The 22,561-nt window shown below is 39.8% G+C and overlaps 1 protein-coding gene and 1 pseudogene across 30 annotated transcripts in view; one reads left to right on the forward strand and one right to left on the reverse strand.

Moving 5' to 3' along the window:
- Positions 1-22,561, forward strand: part of MAGI1 (membrane associated guanylate kinase, WW and PDZ domain containing 1) — a 721,510-nt gene that overhangs the window by 517,943 nt on the left and 181,006 nt on the right. The window lies entirely within an intron of this gene.
- On the reverse strand, positions 553-627 carry LOC132542195 (small nucleolar RNA U3; annotated as a pseudogene).

Consider the following 22,561-nt stretch of genomic DNA (forward strand, 5'->3'; position numbering starts at 1 on the left):
GGGTTCATGGTGCAGGCACCGAGCCCAGCAATAACCCTGGAGGAGGAAAAGAAAAAAAAGAAAAAAAAAGAAAGGTCTTGGCATACATGGTTCACTAGAAATGTTGCTCATCAGTATAAGCTCCTGTATTGGGTTTACTTTTATTCTGTAATGTCTGTATCAATGTAATAATGGCTTAGTGTTATTCTTTGGGTTGCTGTGCATCATAAACCCACTACAGACCTTAGCTTACAGATGTAATTTATACACGTTTACATGTGCATGTGCATATGCTCACACAGCCCTGAATGTCGACATTTGAAGTTAAAGAAACAGTGAATTCTGACTTTTGAGTAAGAATTCTGTTTCTCTTGGAAAAGCAAGGTTAAGAGTTAGGAAACTTCCAAGTTAATTTTTAAAAGCTGTCTTGAACCAGCTGTAAAAATTAGCACCACACCTAAGAAGTGCAAGAAAAAAACCAAACAAACATGAATTGCCTATGACATTTCTTCATAGACTCTTAGAAATTGTAATATATCCTCTAAACTGTTACAAATAATCAACTGAAACTTAGACAACTTCATAATGAATGTTTTCTCTAAATTTATTTTAACATACTATAGAAATGATCCCTGAAAGTATAGTCTTCCAAATTTATTTTATTGATGTTGGTAAGTGAAAACAAATCATGGAATGAATCATTTTTACAGTGCAAAGGTGACATAGGGGAGTATGTATTATACAGCTTTGTTAGTTTGAGCATAAGAGTTGTTTATTTGATGAGTTCATAAGCATTCATTCTGGAGGGGCAGAAGGTAGGAATCTACTAGGCAGAATTCCATGTGGTAAGTGGTATCTTGCCCTCCCTGTGGAATGACTCATGAGAGAGACCCTACTGTTGTCCTTTACTGCTATTTTCATGGAACGTGATATAGAGAATAGCCCCTTGGGAATTCCACAGATAATTTAAGTGGATGGATAGAATATGAATCTTCTAAATATGTATTTATAATTTCATTTAAGAAGGGCATATCTCAAAGTAAACAATTTTTATTTCAAGTTTTATTTTCAAGAAGTATCTTTCAATGGGGTCTGAGTGTTGGTGCGCCCAGTTGAGTACACATTTTACCATGTGCAAGAACTCACTCAGATTCAAGCCCCCAGCCCCCACCTGCAGGGGAGAAGCTTCATGAGTGGCGAAGCAATGCTGCAGGTCTCTCTCTCTCTCTCTCTCTCTCTCTCTCTCCAGTCTCTCCCTCCTCCCCCTTCCTCTTCTTTCTAATTTCTCTCTTTCTCTGTCCAATAAAGAATCTTACATGTAGTTTCAGAATTTTGATTTTTTGTGTAGGTTTTTTAATAATGTGCAAAATGCCCTATGAGGACAACTCAGAAGGAAACTGAAAAATTTTGTGTCTGCAGTTAAATTTTTTTTATCCTTTTTTTTTTTTTTTCTTTTTTACTAGAGTACAGCTTAGCTTTGGCTTATGGTGGTGTAGGGAATTGAACCTGGAGCTTCAGACCCTCAGGCATGAGAATCTCTTTGCATAACCATTATGCTGTCTACCCCTGCCCCTTTGTTCTAGATAAACATTTGCTCTTTTCTTTTTCCTGTTTAGTTCTTTGCAAACAGAATAGGCCAGAGACTTTGAACAATAGTTTAAAGTAAAATTCAGTATTATGTCTGTAGTTTTCATTATTGAGACTTTAAAAAGTACACAAAATTACCAAGAATTGAAACATATTACTAATGTAACAATCACTGTAAACATTCAGTTATATTTCATTTTATTTTATTTTATTTTATTTTAACTTAATGAGAGAGAGAAAGAGAAGGAAAGAGCAGAACAGTACTCAACACTGCCTCATGTTAGTGCTGGGGATTGAACCTGGGATGTCACCTCAGGCAGGCAAGTCTTTTTTTTTTTCTTTCTTTTTTTTCCAAAGCATTTTTATTTATTCATGAGAAAGATAGGACGAGAGGAAGAACCAGACATCACTCTGGTACATGTGCTGCCAGGGGTTGAACTCAGTTCTTCATGCCTGAGAGTCAGTGCTTTTATCCACTGCACCACCTCCTGGACCATGGCAGGGAAGTCTTTTGCATAACCATTATGCTGTCTACCCAGCCCATTGTGTTATGTTTACTTTATATACCTACATCTGTGTTTATGTTCCTCTGTGTATGTGTGTCACACACATACACACACACTCACACACACTAGACATCAGGATTATTCTGTATATTCATTCCTTGACATTTAATTTATACAAAATACTTAAGGATTTTTATTTTTTCCATTTAACATGTCATGATATTGTCTTATATACTGTGATTTTTTTCAAATACGCAGGTTATTACATGAGATTTGAAAGGTGCTTATTATTCAATCTAAAGAGATTAAATTTCCCTCTTTAAATAGTGATTAACATCATATATTTATACATGTTCATATTTCTATTTATATCTCTATAAGTCTCCCTTGAAAAGCATATAATTTGTCAAAGTTTTTCATGTGTATTGTCTGGTTATTTTTCACAAAAAAATTATTGGTACTAACCTCACCCAGAAATTTGGTAGGCATTAGGGATGGGACTGTGGGCACAGCAGGGAGCTCTGAGTCCTCCATCAGCCTGGCTGTGCTCTGCACATCTGCTTCCTCCTTCTCTCATGGCAGACTGCTTGTTATGTTCCACTAACATGGCTGTGTTTGCTGTCACCATGTAGAAGAAGGGAGAGGGGCAATCCCCTGTGAAAGAGGAATTGCTATGCATTGGTGCACCTCAGTCTGTATGAACAGTTTTCTTTATGAACAGTTTTCTTTCTTTCTTTCTTTCTTTCTTTCTTTCTTTCTTTCTTTCTTTCTTTCCCTCCAGGGTTATCACTGGGGCTCGGTGCCTGCACTTCAAATCCACTGCTCCTGGTGGCCTTTTTTCCCATTTTGTTGCTCTTACTGTTACCCTTGTTGTTGTCCTTATTATTGTTATTGTCACTGCTGTTGTTGTTGTTGGATATGACAGAGAGAAATCTAGAGAAGAGGGGAGATAGAGAGAGGGAGAGAAAGACAGACACCTGCAGACCTGCTTCACTGCCCATAAAGCGACCCCCGTGCAGGTGGGGAGCTGGGAGCTCTAACTAGGACCCTCATGCCAGTCCTTGTGCTTTTTAACCCACTGTGCTTCTGCCCGACCCCCGTATAAACAGTTTTCTACTAAAATTTCGTCCAGGGCAGAGTATGATTAATCAATATCTCTTCCTTTGTGCTGAGCATGCAGCTTTTATTTTTATTTTTTGGTAAAATGTTCTGTTCAGTCAATATGTGTTGCCTAAGAGGATAATAATCCTGTTTCAGACTTAAAGCAACCTTCATTACTAAAAATCCTTTAAACAGAAAATAGTTTCCCTCAAAAACAGATACAAAAATGTATAACACACAGACACACAACACAGGCTTCTTTTTTGCCAGGCACAATTAAGGTCATTGGGGTATAGTAGTGAGTTCAATCAAGCTCACATTATTGAGCATAGATGCAGAAAATAAACCTCCAAATAAATGTAAAAAGTCTATGATACATGCCGTGATATAAAAACAACAAAACAAGGTAAGGAGACCAAGTGTACAGGATTCTGTTGTTATTTTGGAAGAGTGGTCCAGCATGACAAATGTAAATGAAGAAGTTACCTTCTCATTGGCTGTGGTCATTGATCATAGCTTAGATATAATGAACAGCTTAACTACTAGTTGTCCATGCACTGAGTGTGGTTTGTGACTGTTCCCTGAGCCCACACTGGTGAAGAGCACTTTCCCTGTATTTTTTTTTTCAATCTGGTGTTCTCACTAATATTATAAAGTAAATGCTGTTCCTCTTCTGTGGAAGTAAGTGAATAGGGAACTAGAGGTTAAATTACTGAGTAGGTTCTCACAGCTTATTTTTTGCATTTTTTTCTCTCCTTTTTGTAGACAGAGAAGGCAGAGCAAAAATAGGGGAGAGAGAGAGAGAGAGAGAGAGAGAGAGAGAGAGAGAGAAAATGATTGCAGCACCAAAGGTTCCTCTAATGTGTGGGACTGGGCTCAAACCTGGCTCACTCACATAGCAAAACAGTGCACTATGCAAGTGAACTGTTTCACTGGCCAGGTTCATACTGCTCTTAATTGACTGAGATAATGCTCCTTTTGAGTTTCTACTCTATTTAAACCAACCATTGGTCAAGACCAAAAAGTCTAGATTTAGTCCTTTCCTAGGTCCCTGAGACTAAGGAGGAAAAGAGACTTGAGGTCAAGACTGCTAGTGAAAGGTTAATTCAAAACTGTTAATATGCAAACTATATTTATATTGATGACTGGCTGCTTTTATTTCCAGAAAGTGGATACAGGCTGCTTGCTGCCTCTCTTCATGTGCTAACTAGTTGTACACAGTCTACAAAAGTGCAAAGGAAGTCAGCTTCATTTGTGTCTAGAAATAGCAGGGAAAGACGCCTTCTGCTTTTGATTCAAGTTGTGTTGTAGTGAGTTATTAAACATATGTTTCCTTACACTCCTGTTATTGAGCACATATGCTTTGGCCCACGATCACAACTGTGGATGCAGGTTAAAAGGACACAGCCATCAGTTTGTTGGTGTTCTTGTTCCCTAGGGAATGAGGATATCCCTTGGGCAATATCTTGGGGAAGAGTTTCTGTTTGACAGTGGGTTGTTACATGTTTCTTGTTTCTTAAAAGAAAAAATATGGAAGGACCAAACAAAGAGACTATGTGGCTCCTGTGGATGTGATTACAACCTTCTGGTTCCCACATGAATCTTATGTGAGAGTAAGATGATCTGGTAGTGTCTAACTGGTTTATCCAATTAAAGAGAAATACACTGAGGGTATAATTAATTTTTAGCTCAATTAAATGGTTCTTTTCATAGCTTAAATATTTTATTTTCTTGATTTCAAAGAACCTTGATGATAGTGGTTAAACCTAGCCTAATTTGGAATGAACCTACCTATAAGATTTCTGGATATATGTAATTCTTTTAGAAAATCCTGAACATTCAAGAAGCATTTCTGAGTAGGAGACTAGGATTTGGTTATTATACTGAAAGTATGAAGTGTACCTTTTAGTCTGGCCAAGCAGTTTCTTACTAGGTCTTTCTCAGCTGGAACATTGTTCTTCATTGAGGCATTTTGTTGACCATATTTAGAGTTTGGAAGGGTTGAGATTGTTCCTTACTAATTTCCTGTAATTTTTGTCTTTTTTAAAAAATATTTTATTTATTAATGAGAAAGATAGGAGAGAGAGAGAGAGAGAGAGAGAGAGAGAGAACCAGACATCACTTTGGTACATGTGCTGCCGGGGATTGAACTTGGGACTTCATGCTTAAGAGTCTAGTGCCTTAGCCACTGCACCACCTCCCGGACCACTGTCTTTTGGTTTTTATCCTGCAGCCCTGATCTGTAGACTAAGGAAAATGACAAAGGAAAAGAAAAGATTGTTGATTACATTGGAAAGATCAGTGACTTCACTCTCTCTCTTTTCAACTGTCTGTTTTTCATGGGTGGTGGGGAGAACATAGAATCTTGACTGTTAATTTAGTAGTGATTATTTCCTGTGCATTTTAGGATTCTTCAATGTAAGGTGAAAGATTATAAAATCACTCTGAAAATATTTGAACTCAAACCTAGTCTCCTGAGTCTTACATTTATTACAAGTGTCTTTAGCTCCTGGATATTCTTGCTAAGAAAGTATCCTTCTCTATTTAAAACTTGTCCAATGCCTCAGTAACACCTATTTGTCCAAAACGTTCCATTATGTGAACTCAAACTGACTCAAACAGAGAAGAGAATTTATTGACTTACCTAATGAAATAGTCCAAAGCTACCTTGGAGCATTGCTGGATCCAGGTATCCAAAAAAATTGTTAGCACAAATCTGCCCCTGTATTTTAACTCTGCCTCTGCTGTGTTTTTTATTGATAGTTTTTTTTTTAATGTGATTTTGGAAATGGATTTAGGGTCTCACACATGCACTTCACCTCTTCGGTCCAATTCTTATGCTTTGTTCGATGAGTGACTGTGAGAGAAACATCAAAGCATTACATCACCCATGGAATTCCACTTGTCTCTGTCCTTGGTGCTATTATGTTGTGCTGGGAATTGAACCCTGAGCCTCAGCATTGAAAGCATATACTCTACCTGTGAGCTACCTCCTAGCCCTTGCTATGTTGCCTGTATTCAGATGCTTGTCTGTGTTAGAATGGGAATATTCTTAGCAACTTTAGATTCCCATTGTTGCAAATTTAGCAACATCCATGAAAACTGTGATCTCAAAGTCCTGAGATTGAATCCAAATTCATGATTCCAGGCTATATGACTAATCTATAAACTCTAGGTAGAGATTACAACTTGCTGATGAGCTATATTGGGTTACATGCTAACATTTGGAGTTGAGTACTAGCTGGAGTAAAATAGTATATGGAGATGAGATAACTTGAGTATATGTCCATTATAAATTCTACTTCATCCTTTTAAAAACATTGACTCATTTGGGGGGTAAATACTGGAATCAACTATAATGGCTTATTCCCCTTTGAGTAGAAGTTCCTATGAAGAGTAAAATAACAATCTTTTTGGCAGTTTGTAAAAGAAAATAAATTCATTAGCATATCCTTTTTTCATTCATATTACCCAGTATAGGTTTCCTGAGCAACTGTTTTTGTCAGGATTACTAGGAACTAGGAACCTGCAGTATGCTACAAGTTATTGTACAAAGATACGTAATAACTTGGCATGCTAGAGAATCTACAGCTTCCTGGGTGAATAAGATTAGAACAAAAGTAGTAATATGTAATGATGGGCCAGACAGTGGTGCATTCTGTTGAGTGCACACGTAAGAACCCATGCTCATCCCCCTGCTCCCCACCTACAGGAGGGAAGCTTCAGGAACTTTACTCATGAAGCAGTTCTATAAATGTCTCTCTTTCTCTCTTCCTCTCTATTGCCTCCTTTTCCTCTTAGTTTCTCTTGGTCTCTATTCAAAATAAAATAAAATAAAATAAAATAAAATAATTTTGGGGTTGGGTGGTAGTGCAGCGAGTTAAGAGAAAACGGTGCGAAGTGCATAGGACCAATGGAAGGATCCCAGTTCAAACCCCCGGCTCCCCACCTGCAGGGGGGGGGGGTCGCTTCACAAGCGGTGAAGCAGGTCTGCAGGTGTCTGTCTTTCTCTCCCCATCCTTGTCTTCCCCTCCTCTCTCTATTTCTCTCTGTCCTGTGCAACAACAGTGACATAAATAACAACAATAATAATAACCACAACGATAAAACAAGGGTAACAAAAGGGAAAAAGTTAAATAAAATAAAATAAAATAATTTTACAAAAGTAATATATAGTAAAACATGACTACATATCTATCACAAAATAACATACTAATAAAATAGATGATGTATTCCATGTTTGCTGCCTTTTGACATATTGGGAAAACATCACATGGTAAGAAGAATTTGAGGCATATTTCAGCTTTTTTTTACTTACCATGTACCTCTCATGGTGTGAGCATCACACCAAGTGGATGTGATTGTAGTGCTTATTATGTATTTTTTTAAATTCAACATGGTCCTTGAATTCCTGCCAGCTTCCTTAGCTGCTATTTAACCAAAGAAGCAGCAATCATGGGTGGTTTTTCACTATTAGCTGTCAAGAAAAAATTATTTGAGGTATCAGAATTATGATAGAAATTACCTAACTCATCTCTACTTTAAGAAATATTAATTTTCACTTTGCCAACTTCAGGCCTTGACTTTTTTCTTTGAATCATCCCTTGTAGCCAAATGTATAAAATAGCTTTCAGCTGAATGAATAATATTTGAATGTCACTGATAGTTTTATTTCATTAAAAGAAAAAGTGAACATTTGAAGTACTTTCTAGGTTTAAAATGTTGCTGTATCAGTTGTTTTCTTTGCATGGAAAATAGCTGTATACTGATAGTAATACAGTTGAGGGCCCTGACAAAATGTCATGATTGCTGTAGGGGAAAAATTCCATACTCTTTTTTTCTTGAACCTAAACTGCTCTCAGAGACTGGTAGTCTGAATCTACACAGATTCCTCATCCTCTTGCCATAGCTATCTGGCTCAGTGACTGCTGTAAGATTCTGATTTCAAAGCCACAAGAGACATTGAGCCTTATCTAGTTCACCTGCTTCATTTTATAGGCAGGGAGAGTGAGACTGTTAAGCTTCCTTGTAGTTAACAGTGATCTTCTCTTGAAGCAGAGCGTCTCTTTGAAGGGTGTATACATTAGGCTTTCAGAACAAGAGAAAATTGTTTTAGTGACCTGGTCTTAGAAATACTATCCTCAGACTTCCTTTTCATCTTTCAAATCCTTTTCAAATTCTTGTTAAGGAATGGCAGTAAAATCTCTTGGGAAATAACAACACTAAGAGGGGCTGACCTAGGCTGACATCTCCAACCAGCCCTACTGGATTTTGCCAGGGCTATTTTTGCCCTTGGCATCATCTTCCTCCCTAATTGCAGGGCCATATGGTGCCATGCCCCCCACATGGAGAACTGGCACTTCCTTCGTTCACTTTCTGCTGCACAAATTATCTGCTTTGGTAATGGGTTTGAATAACAGTCTCTAGAGACATTGCAGCTTGTACACCTTAAAAATTAAGAGATGGAACTGCCTTTAAGTGCTCCAGGTTTGTGACTAGGAATAAGAAAATTGAGCAGAATTAGTGAAATGAGTCTGAAGTTTTGTAGACTGTCAAACCTTAGTTCAAATCCTGCCTCACTCTTGCCATCATTCACTTTAATATATTATTATTTTTTAATTTGATAGGACAGAGAGAAATTGAGGAGAGAGGGAGAGAAAGACAACTATAGACCTGCTTCACTGTTCCTGAAGCGTTTCCTTTGTCGGTGAGGAGCAGGGGTTCAAACCGTCGTGTCCTTGGCATATCCATACATGTACTGTGTGTGTGCTTAATCAGGTGTGCCGCTGCCCAGCCCCCTCATCCACACTGTTTCCCCTAACACAGTTTTCCCTATCACAGTGAGCATTTATGTCAGATGCCATGTTCTTTTTCTTTATGTATTTGTTACATTAGCTCTTGGGGTAATGAACCTTGGAATGATTATGAAGACTCTTGCCCATGTCACATCATTCAGACCATTTTTAGACTATGGACTTTCTCTTTCCAACTCCCATATTTATATTAAACAACAGAGCCTTTGACTCTTAAATATAATCTATCACTAAACTATACTTCATGGTATAACATGATCTGGAAGTATAACTGCTAGTTATCATACTTTTTATAAATTTCTTCCCAAGTAAACCTTACACAAGTAATGTGAGCTTTCACATGTTATCTTAGAAAGATATGAATGGTTTCCAATTTGATAGGTAGACTGTATGGAATGGTTTTATAGGATTTCAGTTTTTTTAATTTTTTTTTATATTTATTTATTTTCCCTTTTGCTGCCCTTGTTTAACATTGTTGTGGTTATTATTGTTGTTATTGATGTCATTGTTGTTGGATAGGACAGAGAGAAATAGAGAGAGGAGGGGAAGACAGAGGGGGAGAGAAAGACAGACACCCGCAGACCTGCTTCACCGCTTGTGAAGCGATTCCCCTGCAGGTTGGGGAGCCAGGGGCTCGAACCGAGATCCTTACATTGGTCCTTGGGCTTTGCGCCACGTGCACTTAACCCGTTGTGCTATCGCCTGACTCCCTAAAATTCTCTTAAATGCACAGAAAATATGATGTTGCAGATTTCGGTTAGAATTTACCTCTTTAGAGAATACTAGCTTTTGCTAAAAAGACTTTGTAGGATTCCACTAGTTACTATTCTCAGGGAATAGTCTAACTGTTTGAATTTTGGAAAGCAATTTTGAAGAGAAGATGATGAAATGACAGAGTTTTTCAATAATTTGGTGTTTAGTGACATTTGAAACTATATTTTGGAAGATGTCCATATTTTGTGAGAGTCAAAACACTAATAATAATTGGAGTATGTTTCAACGTTGGATCCAAATGAAAAATAATGGGTAAAGTCTACACTTCTTCCTAAGTGTAGACTTTAGTAAAGTTTCCACCAACTTCCTACTTAGTCTTGTATACTTAATAGTACACTAAGAAATGTAGAATATGGGGTTTGGGCGGTAGCGCTTCGGGTTAAGCACACATGCTGCAAAGTGCATGGACCAGCACAAGGATCCCAGTTCGAGCCTCCAGCTTCGCACCTGCAGGGTGGGGGTCACTTCACAAACGGTGAAGCAGGTCTTCTGGTGTCTATCTTTCTCTCCTCCTTCTGTGTTCCCCTTCTCTCTCAAGTTCTTTCTGTCCTACCTAACAGCAGCTATAACAACAATACCAATAACAACTACAATAAGGGCAACAAAGTGGGGAAAAAATGGCCTCCAGGAGCAGTAGATTTGTAGTGCAGGCACCCAGCCCCGGTGATAACCCTGGAGGCAAAAAAAAAAAAAAAAAGGAAAATAAATGTAGAATGCACAGTGGTCATGTTGTGATAATCTTGTGATAACCCTGTTGTCTTGTGATAACCCTGCCTCATTTATCTGTTTCTTCTATGTTTATGTCTGCTGTGTAGATGCTCAATAAATATTCAGTTAAAGTCACAATTTTTAATGAGAAAGAAAAATCTCTCAATATTTATAGGGAAATGCAAAGATGGGCATCCCACAAATCAGTCATTCAGATATATGCATTTCATTCCATTTTTTAGCATGGACCTGTTGGAATGCTGGAGGGTATGGAAGGACATGGGAAAGCTGGCTTTTGGTGAATGGAGACAGATAAATATTGTCATGTGCTGTCAAGTGCTACAAAGAAGAAAGCATAGAATAAGTGGTGCAAACAGTATAGAAGAGACGGGGGCACTGAACCAGGAGTAGAATAGGTAAGGAAAAAGCACAGATCTAGCAGAAAGGTGGCATGTAGTAGGAGGACTATTCTGTAACAAAGTGGGGAGAGAGCCAAACATAGTTAAGTAAAATAGGAGTGCACTGTTGTTCCTTCACATTAGCAATTGTAATTGAACATACAGTTCGATGGTCACATGAAATCAGAAAGAAGGCTAGACTGAGATCATAGGACTTTCCAGAATTTTTTTTTTTTTCTTTAAAAGCAAAACTGAGAGCATTGAGTGGAAACCACTGGAGTACAAGATAATATGCTTTGATTTAGGTTTTAGAAAGTTTATTTTGACTACCATGAGCAATGAATTTATAGGAGAGCAAAAGTAGAAATCAACATGTAGGCTGATGTATAGGTATAGAGGAATTGACAGTGGTGGTTTTGTGTTGGAGTTATTGGCAATTGTGAGCAAGCAGAGGTCAGATTTTGAATGTAAGGCAAAGAGGAAGTAATGACAATCATGGCAAGTTTATTGATAACTTAACAATTCACTTAATACCATTTGAAGAACTTTTGTCTACTCACTCATGTAATCATCATTATAACTTTGTAGCACCACTACTGTTCAGCCTCATTTTAACTGATGAGGAGGCTCACATATGGGAAATCAGGGCCACTCGACTAGGAAATAGAGAAACTATGATTCATACTCTGCAACCTGATCCCAGGGCATGTGCTCTAATGCTGTTCTTCACCAGTGAGGTTGCTGTTAAACATGTGCTTTCTGTGGATCATACACGGAGATGGATAGGGAGATGAGAATATGAAAGCATATCTGCAGTACTGCAGTTAGGGCAATGCTTATCTTCTATTATTAGTTTTGAAATACTTTAAGGTTCACATAAAGTTGTAAACATAGTACAGACAGCTCCTATATGCCCTTCTCCCATCTTCTCCCCCACCCCCAGAAATAATGTTAGGCATGAAAACTGTATTAATTCTGAGATGTCTCTTAGAGATCTAAGTGAATAGTTTATGTAGGCAGTTGGATAATAGGAAAGTCTCTAGTTCAAATTGCAACTCTAGTTATAAATTTAGATATATATTTGATATTCATCAGTATATAGCTATAAAGCCATGGGTCTGGATTGATATAATTAGAGTTGCTTTTCTCAGAGATTTTTGCCCTGCCCTGAAAGAGCTTAGAATCTATTTAATTAGTCATTAGAGGTATCTTTGATTGCACTACCTGTGTGTCAGGCACGTTAAGTATTTCACTTGGTTATGTCATTCATTTCTCACTGCATTTCAAAGACTTGGGGATTATTATCCCCTCCCCCATTTTTAAATTTTCCCCAGAGGGAGCAAATAAACGTTTATGGGAATTAAAAACCTTAGTGTGTCTGGTAGAGAATGCAACACTGGGCTATCTGTCTCTAAACCTATACATCCTCCTCCCCTCCCCTCCCCCTTCCTTTCTTTCCTCTCCTCCCTCCTCCTCCTACTCCTATTCTTCTTCTCCTCCTCTCATTCTTCTCCTCCTCCTCCTCCTCCTCCTTCTTCTTCTTTTTTTATTTTTTAAATCTCTATGCTTTAGTGAAGTAATTATGTGGTGAAGAGAGAATTTAAGGCCATTCCTAGCACTTGGCCTGTCTCAACAACATGGGCAACATTGGTGGCAGTTTTCAGTAAGTGATATTTAAGGTCTTGAGACTAAAGAATGTCTTCCCTACTATCATGTTGGGGACATTTATAGAGCTAATTTTTTCCTCAGATATTTCCCTTATCTTTACTACATAGAAGGTACTGTTCAGTTACTTACTCAACAAGCATTTGCTGAGCATCTAATAATACTGTGTCAGGCACACTCATGGATATAGATAAACAAATAGTGTATGAAGAGAGCATAAACTCATTGAAGAAGTTATAAAAATGGAGGCAGGAAGGAATTAAAATTAGCTAATGATGAAGAAAGAGGCCAGGCAGTGGCCCACCAGGTTAAGCACACATAGTAGAAAGTGCAGGAACCCATGCAAGGATCCTGGTTTGAGCCCTTTCACTCCCCACCTGCAGGAGGGTTACTTCACAGATCTTTAGGTGTCTCTTATTCTCTCCCTCTCCATCTTCCCCTCCCCTCTCAATGTCTGTCTGTCCTATCCAGAAAATGAAAAACATGTCCACAGGAGTAGTGGATTCATAGTGTAGGCACCAAGCCCCAGTGGTAAAAGCCTTATTAAATAGGCATTGCAAAAATGTACTGCAGAAATTACTTGCATATAGTTTGTATTTTTTTTTTTTTTGCCTCTAGGATTATCGCTGGAGCTTGGTGCCTGCACTGCTAATCCACTGCTCCTGGAGGCCATTTTTTTTTTTCCAATTTTGCTGCCCTTGTTGTAGTTGTTATTGTTGTTATAGCTGTTGTTATTGGATAGGGCAGAGAGAAATCGAGAGAGGAGGGGAAGACTGAAAGGAGAGAAAGGTAGACACCTGCAGACCTGCTTCACCACTTGTGACGTGACTCCCCTGCAGGTGGGGAGCTGGGGGCATGAACCGGGATCCTTATGCCAGTTCTTGTGCTTTGCACCGTGTGCAATTAACCCACTATGCTACTGCCCAGCTCCCAGTAGCCCTTTGTAGTGGTGGTAGGTAGGCTTTTTTTTTAAAATATATATATTATAGATTCAGAAATTGAGTTACAGGGGAATCTATAAATTCATAAGATGGGATACAGTGTTTCATGGAAAGTGGGGCAGTTCCTGTGAATATCTGTTGTTGTGTGCCATGGAGAAGAGAGAGAGAAGGTCCGGAGCGAAGAGGGAACACAAATCTTTATTTGCGCTGGCACCTCAGAATTGGGTGCTAGAGAAGCAGGTTGGGCCACGTGGAGGTAGCGAAAATGGCTGCCTCACGCAGTAACCTATCCTGCGTCTGAATACCGAAGTGAAGCACTGGCAAGAGAGTGAGGTGCGGAAGAAGAAGGGATTTTATAGGAGCAGCTTTCGCGAGAATGGGAAGGGGCAGGAGTAACCATAGTACTCCAGGATAGGATAATAACTCTCATGAGAATGGGAGGGGGGAGGAGTGACCAAAGCACTCCAAATATCGCGGGGAAATAGACAATGCCCTGAGGGCACAACACGGAGAAACAGGCACTCTGAGAATGTCCCAACTCTCGCGGGAACTAGCAGTAGCCTGAGGGGACAACATGGCAGATGTGACTGCATCTGCACAATTTCCCAGCATCTCCCCCTTTCCTTTTATCTAATGCCCAGGGCAACAGTGTGTAAAGTCTGTGAACTACTCAGGGTCAGTCTATGAAAAGCCAGCAACGTGAAGGGAAGGAAGCTGCTGTAAAATTGTCTGAAGTGTCCAAAGGGTATACCAGCAAGTCCGATAGAAGTCTCAGTCCAAAGTAGGCGACTAGGGGGAGAAATGGCAGGGGATGAAATGCTGCATGAGGAAGGTCAGCCTCTGGAATTTTGCTTTTCTGTAGAGAGTGAGCTGGAACCGCCAAAACGTGACAGGTCAAAGCAGAAGCAGGAAAGGCAGACAGGCAGTAAAAAAGTTCTGTCGTTGGAGTCTGTGAATCAGGTTCTTCAGATCACATCAGGTGACATCTAGGGTTTTGGGGGGGTTGTGCCACTGTAGTCGTGCCATCTAGTGGGTGATGTCAAGGTGTGCAGGGGTTCAGATGTTTTTTTCCGGGATTCCTGTGGAAGAAACACAAACAATCTGCTTCTTGTGGTTAGCAGGGCATCTGATTTGAATGCTTTATAGAAAAAGAGGTTTGGTGCCTTAGCCAACTGAGTAATCGGGGATGTATCTTTCCTATTCATTTATTATTATTATTTTATATTATTTTATATATTATCATGGTAGTCAGCCATTATCTGGAAGGTCCTGGGTGATTCATGGGGAAAAAGAACTTATCTTTTAACAAGGACTCTAAGGTGTAGGGAAGCGGGATCTTTTTTTTGGTATTTTGCCTTTTGTTGCCCTAGTTGTTTTATTGTTGTAATTATATTGTTGTTGTACCAGGTGCCCTGTCTTAGGTTGATTGGATAGCGCTAGTTTCCCTTTTATCCATCATTGGCTAGCCAGTCCTCTACATGGTGGACATTCTGATGGAGGGGGGGCAAATCCTCCACAGCAACTCAATATTCTGCCATGTCCAGCCTATGATAGTGAGTTTGTATAGGTTGCATCTTTATGGCATCAGTCTGTTGTTGCAAAAAGGCCATGAGCTTATTAAAAATTATAGGACCGTGGTCTGGGAGATGTCGCAGTGGATAAGGCGTTAGACTCTCAAGCGTGAGGTCCCAAGTTCGATCCCTGGAAGCAGATGTACCAGAAAGATATCTGGTTCTTTCTCTCTCCTCCTCTCTTTCTCATTAATAAATAAATTAAAATGTTTTTTAAAAAAAGAATTATAGGACCTATTGTGAGCAGAAGAAGTAAAACAAGCTAGTGTCCCACAACTAAGTGTAGACAGGTAAGGAAGGGGGGAATGTATCCATTGGTATGAAGAGGTGGGATCATATCTCAAGTCTAAGGGAAGCAGTCAGTGGATGTGATGTCTAGGGGAACAGCCATTTGCCTTTGGTTGTAGTAAAGGATGTCCGTGGCATGGGTGATGTTATAAAGGGAAACATCTTTAAATTGTTGGCTGACAAAAGCATGGCTTATGGTGGCAAGACAAGATACCCCAGTTAAGTTTACAAGAGTATGTGAATGTTGTTAATTTGCATTAGTTGTCTATGGAGGAACTTTTTATAGTTTAATACCTTACCATATGAACAGATGATTCTTCATATGAAGGCTTGATAGCTGTATTCACTTACTTGTGAAAAAAAAAAACTTGTAACAAGTTAGAGGTTTACTATAATTGATACCTTGATGATTATAATTGGTTTGAATATCTTTATGATTTTGTTAAAAGGTCATCTAATGTAACCTCCTGTAGAAGTCTCTACAGCAGGATCTTTAGACCAATTATAGTTAAAATATATATTGATTTTTAACCATTTTTACTTTGGAGTATAAACAGACTCAGGTTACTTAGAGAGTTAACATATGTTAGTGACAATGGTTTTAACATTTGCAGTGCCAGATTGATGCCAGATCTGTTGTGGATTAATTTCCACAAGATAGTTTACAGGGCACTTTTGGGGGCCCTCCAAAAGTGTCCTGTATACAGAATTTGCATTTTAGTTTTGGGGATATATTGTCACGTTAAATATTTAGACTTTACCTTAAATAGTTAGTAACTTTAGCAAATTAACTTTACCTTTCCTGGTAGTGATATAGCTTCAAGGTTACACTTTTAGCCATTAAGTTAATGTTTTACCAAACTTGAAACATACATATAAACATTTAGTTATAGCACACAGGAGGAAAAAAAACTTTTGTTATAAAAACATATCATTTAAAAAAAAATTATATCTGTCATTACTCACACATTTTAAGACTAAACACTTACATATATACCAAAACTTATATATAAAATCAAAAGAGAGAGAAAAAAATTTTTTTGGAATTTTTCTGGATGTCTCCAGAAATTTTGGCTGCATCCAGCATTTTTATATAAAATATAAAATTACCTTATAGAGTACTCCGTGCAGATGGGTCATGCAAAAATTTTTGGTCATTCAACACATTCACAAAACAAAACTGGCCAGTCGTAACATAAGACATTCAGGGGAGGGGTAGGAGAGCAGGCTCTGTGAGCCAACTTTTGTAGGTTCTGCCATGTCATATTATGGATCCTGGGATGTATCCTGCAGCTAGTCCTCTTGTATTTCTTGTTCTTCAGGGATAACAGTGCCATCATGAGGGTATTGTCGGACATGGCAGACAGGAACCCAGTCAGGTTTAGAGTAATTATGTGGGAAAATGCATGCAAAACCTCTTCCCATGGTCAATAGAGGGTCAGGCCCTTTCCAAATTTTATCAAGTGGGTCTTTCCATTTTACCTTAATAGAAGGGAGAGTAGATGGTGTTTGCCAGTGAAGAATAATAGGAGGTAAGTCCGAGTTATTGTAAATATTAAAGAGATTTAACGTAGTTAAGTCTTTTGCTAGCTGGATATTGGAGGGGCTCATTCCTCCTTTATCTTTATTTAATTGATCCTTAAGGGTTTGATGGGCCCTCTTGACAATGCCTTGTCCCTGTGGATTATAGGGAATGTCTGTGGTATGAGTAATGTTCCAGAGGAGACAAAAATCTTTAAATTGTTTGCTGGTAAACACAGGTCCATTGTCAGTTTTCAGTTGAAGAGGTAAGCCCATCACAGCAAAACAGGAGAGCATATGGCTTATAAGCTTTATAGAGCTTTCTCCTGTCTGAGCTGTTGCCCACATAAATTTAGAAAAGGTATCAATTGAGACAAACACATATTTTTGTTTGCCAAAGTTTGGTATGTGGGTGACATCAATTTGCCAAATAGCATTAGCTTTTAAGCCTTGGGGGTTAACACCAAGAGTCTGAATAGCAGGTGTTTTTATGAGACTTGCACAGGAAGAGCATGTAGCTAGGATATGTTTTAACTGTGGTAAAGGAACATCAGGAAATTGAGCTCGAAGGCCTTTAAGATTAACATGGGTTAGAGAATTGAAATCAGCAGGATCAGAGACAGAGACTAGGAGAGCTCCTGTGGAGGCAAGGCGGTCAGCTGCAGCATTCCCTTCGGACAGGAAACCAGGAAGAGGGTTGTGGGAATGAAGGTGCTGAATATATAGTGGTTGGGTTCGAGAAGAGAGCATAGAGGCGATTTGAATCAAGAGAGGGGAAAGTGGGTTATCATTAATTTTCACATAGGAATGAGCAAGCCATGGAAGTAAGTTAACAGTATACACACTGTCAGAGAAAAGGTTGAAGGATTCTGGTACAGCTTTTAATGCAAGAAAAACAGCATAAAGTTGTTTGTATTGAGGGGAATTCTCAGGAAGCTCAGTAAAGAGAGGTTTAGTGGGTGTTTGTCTGTGTAATATATAAGGGCAGCAGCTCCCTTTTTTCCACCATCAGTGAAGACTGTAGGAGCAGAAGGAATGGGATCTTGAGAGAAAAGTTTAGGTGCTAGTAGAGGCAAAAGAGGTAAAGAGTTAACCTACGTTTTGAGGAGGACTGTTTGTTTCCTTTTAACAGATCAAACAGTGGTTGGAGGCAGCTTGTAGCCAGATAAAGATACTGCCTAAGCCTATTTAAATTTCCAAGAAAACTTTGTAAAGAAGCAAGAGTGAGGTTAGAAGGAAAAATAACACTAGGTTTTAAGGGACGAATTTGCATTAGAGAAGTCTCTGAACCTAAAAAAGATATTGGCGGAATTAGCTGTATCTTCTCAGGAGCCACATTAAGGCCGCTTTTCTTTAATGCAGGAATGAGAAAATCACGTAGGGCACAGAGATCTGTATCTGATTTTCCCCATATTAACACGTCATCCATGTAATGAAAAACATTAAGGCCCTTATGGATATATGGGAAAAGGGCAGATTTAACAGCCTCTTGACAAATTGTAGGACTATTGGCCATGCCCTGGGGCAGCACTACCCATTCAAATCTATCGGCAGGGCTGGCGTTATTAATAGAAGGAACAGAGAAGCCAAAATGTTTACAATCTTGCGAATGCAAGGGAATAGAGAAAAAAAACATCTTGTATATCAATAGCTATGATTGGAATTCCTGTGGGAATTGCAGAAGCAAGAGGCAAACCCCTTTGGGGAGAGCCCCAGACCTGCATGGTTTTATTAACCACATGGAGATCTTGGAGGAGGCGCCGTTTTCCTGAGCACTTTTTAATCACAAAGACAGGAGTATTCCATGGGCTTCGAGAATGACGAATGTGTTCCAAGGACAACTGCTCTTGGACAAGCTCCTTTAAAATTTCTAGCTTTTCCCTAGGTAAAGACCACTGTTCCATCCAGACAGGCTCATTAGAAAGCCAGCCTAAGCGGGGATGCAGAGGCATCTGTGGATATCCTAACATCAAGAGATTCCAGAAGATCTCTGCCCAGTAGGTTGGTGACTGGAGGCGTGGTCGCAGTTTATCCTGACATTGGTTACTCCAGTGCCCTTGGAGACCGCACTGAAAGCAGGCCCCATTTTGATTACGTGGGGTAACTGCATAAACCTGTGTCGTAAGGGGTGCCCCATAATTGCCTGATGTAAGTTCCTGTGTCGCTAAAATCCAATTATCTAGGTGTAGGTGTTTAAGACTAAGGCATGCCTGATGGAATTGTGGTATCATGCCATCCCAGACAATAGAATGCAGGAGGAAAGAGAGGATTTCAGAATTATAAACCTTTCTCTCTAAGTTTTGCCTCACCCTTGAGATGAAGTTCGCTAAGGATTCATCAGTGTTTTGGTGAAGAGAGTTAATAGGGACTGAGGCCTCTACTGTGGTTGGGGTTAACCTTTACCATGCTTGTGTTGTGCAGATGCGTACCTCTTCAAAATAACTGGTTGGAAACTTGGCTTCTGCCTGCTGAGTTCCAGTTTCAAACTCTCCTACTCCAAACAATGCATCAAAATTCCATGCTATCTGTTTGTTAGTATTTTCCTGCGATTGTCTAGAGCATTTGTCACGGAAGCATGCCTTCCATTGTAGATAGAGGGGGTCTGGCAATGCAGCACAAACCAGGTCTTTCCAGTCCTGGGGTGTATTTAGATGCTGGTAAAAACTCCTTACAATGGACTTGGTCCATGGAGTGTGAAATCCATCCTCCTTCACGGCTTGTCTGAGTTCTCTGAGCTCTTTGGAGGAGTATGGGTGCCACACCTGAGGGTTTTGTCTATTGGGGGCCACATTTACTGGGAAGGTGTGGACTTGGTCTGATGATGCGGGGGAAAGAGTTACAGAAGTGGAAGCTGCCGTAGTGGCTACAGGGGAAACTGAGCGTGTATCTACAGGGACGGAGTTCTTGGGACAGACTGCAAAAGGTTTAAGTTCTCTAAACGCTGAAAACATATCCTTTAACTGCTGTATCTCCACCACAAGGTCTCTTAATGATGAGGTATCAGCAGGGGGCAGGGTTAGAGAACTGGAAGTCTCAGGGGAAGCCCAAACCGTGGCAGCTGGGGGCGGGGTCAAAGGAAGAGCGTCAGAACATGTGTACGTGTCTGTGGGGATGGAAGTTTTCAGACTAGCTGCTGATCGCTTAGGGCATCTTAAGCACATATGCTTTAACTCTCTTATCTCAGCCTTAAGGTCGCTTATCCTCATGGCAGACCATGTTGTACATATCTTGTAAGTAGCCATTATAACTATGAGAACCCACGGTGTAGCGAAAATTAAAGTGTCTCTGAGAGCAAGAACCTTTCCCAGGGGAGAAGGAGATAATGTCTGGGACACCTCCTCATAAAACGAAAAAAATCCCATTGTGAGGGGAAACGCAGGGCCACAGAGTCAGGCGGCTGCCACTTACCTGTGTCTGGGCAGCTTTTCTGGACCTCAGGCCGGGTGTGAGTGCAGGACACATTGGGCGCCAGATGTTGTTGTGAGCTGCGGAGAAGAGAGAGAGGAGGTCCGGAGCGAAGAGGGAACACAAATATTTATTTGTGCTGGCACCTTAGAGTTGGGTGCTAGAGAAGCAGGTTGGGCCACGTGAAGGTAGCGAAAATGGCTGCCTCACGCAGTAACCTTTCCTGCGTCTGAACACCGAAGTGAAGCACTGGCAAGAGAGCGAGGTGTGGAAGAAGAAGGGATTTTATAGGAGCAGCTTTCGTGAGAATGGGAAGGGGGAAGAGTAACCATAGCACTCCAGGATAGGATAATAACTCTCATGAGAATGGGAGGGGGAGGAGTGACCAAAGCACTCCAAATATCGCGGGGAAATAGACAATCCATGAGGGCACAACATGGTGAAACAGGCACTCCAAGAATGTCCCAACTCTCGCGGGAACTAGCAGTAGCCTGAGGGGACAACATGGCAGATGTGACTGCATCTGCACAATTTCCCAGCAAATGTCAACTTTCTTTAATCTTCAGTTCCATGGGCACATTTTCTCCTTATTGTCTATCCATGGTAACATATGGCCCTGACTCTGCAGTGGTGTGTGTGTGTGTGTGTGTGTGTTGAATCTGGCCCATGAATGAACAAAGGACATTAACTATATAAGGTAGTTTGATGGTAATTGCACTGATTGTTTTCTTTAAATGAGTTTTAAGGAAATAAATGCAATGCATTGTTAGATGAATCTGTATAGATTAGTATGGAGTCAAAGGAAAGTTTGATGGAAATACAGTATTTTGGTTAATTTTAAATTTCAAACTCTCTTTTCCAGGGTGTTTCTCACTCCATCCTGCTTTTGCTAGTCCCAGGACTTAATGTTAATGATTGATAGCTAAGCCAGGAGTGAACAGATGTGGGTTTGATGACCAGTTAATTTTTTAACCTTTAGAGAATTGTGGAATATTTAATCACCTAATTACCCGTACTGCCAGTTGAGGGAGTATTCTCATCACAGTATTGAATAAATCGAGACTGTTGAAGATAACTTAGGCATTCCCCTCTCTGGACTGCTCTTATAATTATTTAAAATGACAATAAGATGTGTCAAATGCAGGTTCTGAGAATGAGAGGAGGACATTAACATTCTTTGGCTGATAAATAACTACAGGTAGATACAGTAATTAAACTGTGTTTCCATAAAGTGGATAGTTTCATTATCAAATTCTTGTTTTAATACTGTTGTAATAGCGGCTGTAGCACATATGAACTAATTTGCATGCAGATATGGAATTCTGGACAGCTTGGTAGCATAATTACTGTATAACATATGTTGTTAGTAGGAGTTGGGGCTTTTACTTGAGGTATGCTCATGGGACCCATCTCCCTGACTTTGTTAAGTTTCAAATGATATACAAGCAAGAAGTAGCCATTTCAGTGACGCCCCATTTATTTTACAGGCAATAACTTCCCAAGTTATATTAATTTGAGCAGTCATTTTGGCAGGATATGGCAGTGATGTCAACAGTGGCTGCACAGTGCACTGAATGTCAAGGAGGACGGAGGCAGGGGAAAAAATGAAATAGTCCCATATTGTTATTGGAATGGAAAAACACAATAGATGGTAGTACTAACTAGTAGATTTTATAGGATAATCTAAATTATAATGAGAATAAAGAATAATAATTTTTAAAATCTGATTACATATAATACTTTTGTTTCCCAATAGTTTGGAAACCTTTCTCTATAAATACTTTATAAAAAAAGAAATGGCAGGAGATGGGTGGTAGCACAGCGGGTTAAGTGCAGGTGGCGCAAAGCGCAAGGACCGGCATAAGGATCCCAGTTTGAGCCCCCGGCTCCCCACCTGCAGGGGAGTCGCTTCACAAGCAGTGAAGCAGATCTGCAGGTGTCTGTTTCTCTCCCCCTCTCTGTCTTCCCCTGCTCTCTCCATTTCTCTCTGTCCTATCCAACAATGACAACATCAATAACAACAACAATAAAACAACAAGGGCAAAAAAAGGGAAAATAAATAAATTTAAAAAAAAGTGGCATCCCCACTACCACCTGCCTCAGCTGTGATTCGATAAAGTCACTGAAGTCCTCACTGAGGGAAGCCCCGTGAGGACAGAGATTGTGTCTGCCTATGTAGTATTTATACTGAATTTGTTTGAGTCTTTATGCTGGGCATGATGATTGAATTTAGCTGATGCTCAGTGACTAGCTGTATGATGAAGAGTTATATAGTCAGGGGCCAGGTGGTGGTGCATCTGGTTC

The sequence above is a fragment of the Erinaceus europaeus genome, chromosome 12, assembly GCF_950295315.1.
Source record: "Erinaceus europaeus chromosome 12, mEriEur2.1, whole genome shotgun sequence".
Lineage (NCBI taxonomy): Eukaryota > Metazoa > Chordata > Mammalia > Eulipotyphla > Erinaceidae > Erinaceus > Erinaceus europaeus.